Source organism: Alligator sinensis, unplaced genomic scaffold (assembly GCF_000455745.1).
Source record: "Alligator sinensis unplaced genomic scaffold, ASM45574v1 scaffold248_1, whole genome shotgun sequence".
Classification (NCBI taxonomy): domain Eukaryota; kingdom Metazoa; phylum Chordata; order Crocodylia; family Alligatoridae; genus Alligator; species Alligator sinensis.
In genome coordinates, this window is record NW_005842130.1 from 1,882,094 (window position 1) to 1,883,529 (window position 1,436).

Consider the following 1,436-nt stretch of genomic DNA (forward strand, 5'->3'; position numbering starts at 1 on the left):
ACTCTTTCCTGCTTATGCAGGGGGTCGGACTCGATGATCTATTGAGGTCCCTTCCGACCCTAACATCTATGAATCTATGAGATCATGGCCCTCCTGTAGGACCCCGCCCATGACAGACCACTAAACCAAGCGTCGCCCACAAGAACAGCCCAGCCTAGACCGATGATGAGCAGAACAAATACCCAGGTAAGCAACAGGGGCCCAGGTAGTACTGAGATTAGGGGGCCAGTGCATGCCTTTTCAGGAGGCCTCAAATGCCTCTACACTAATGCTCGTAGTATGGGGAACAAGCAGGAGGAACTTACCCTCCCGCTAGCTAACAGCAACCCAGGCATAGCAGGACTCACTGAAACATGGTGGGACCCAACGCATGACTGGAGGGTGAATATCAAGGGCTATAGGCTGTACAGGAGGGATAAGACAGGGAGGAAGGTGGGGGTGTGGCGCTCTATGTCAAGCAGCAATACACATCCTCAATGAGTAGCGCTGGGTCAGAGGAGGGGCACACTGAAGTTAGAATACAAGGAGGTCATGGGGAAAGGGACTTAATGGTGGGGGTCTACTACAGACCATCCAACCAGGGAAAAGAACTAGACTGGAAATTCTTAAGTCGGCTCACGGAGGTAGTTAGGTCAAAGGACGTGGTCATCATGGGTAACCTGAACTTTCCAGACATCTACTGGGAAGAGCAGTTAGTTGGGTATGAACGCTCACGTAGGTTCCTAGCTGAGATACAGGACCTCCACCTAACCCAGGAAGTGCACAGCCCTACCAGGGGAGATGCCTTGCTGGATCTGGTCCTGGCCATGGGCGACGACCTGGTGAGGGGTCTGTGGGTGCTCGACCACCTGGGCAACAGTTATCATCGCCTGCTGGAATTCACCATCCAGCGCAAGATGGCAAAGGCATGCAGCAAGGCAGCAGCCCTGGACTTCAGGAGGGTGGATTTCAATGAAGTAAGGAGAATAGTTGGGGAGGCACTAAGGTCCCGGAGGGGAAGGGAGTCTGGTGTCCAAGAAGAGTGGTCGTTCCTTAAGAAGATGATCCTCCAAGCCCAAAGGGAGGTAATCCCAACACGGATCAAAGGGGACAAGAGGGCACAAAAGCCCCCATGGCTCACCAAAAGCAAACGGGAATGTCTCCTAGCTAAAAAGGAGGCGTACACCCAATGGAAGGGAGGGGCCATCACCAGGGAGGACTATACCTCTGTTGCTCGGGGCTGTAGGGAGCAGTAAGGAAGGCCAAGGCAGAGATGGAACTGGGACTAGCTACCCGGATCAAGGACAACAAGAAGTCCCTTTTTTAAATTACATAGGGGGTAAAAAGAAGGTACTGGGTAACGTGGGGCCTCTGCAGGACACGCTAGGAAATCTGGTCATCGCACCAGACAGCAAAGCTAACCTATTTAACGATTTCTTTGCCTCCATATGTCTGAG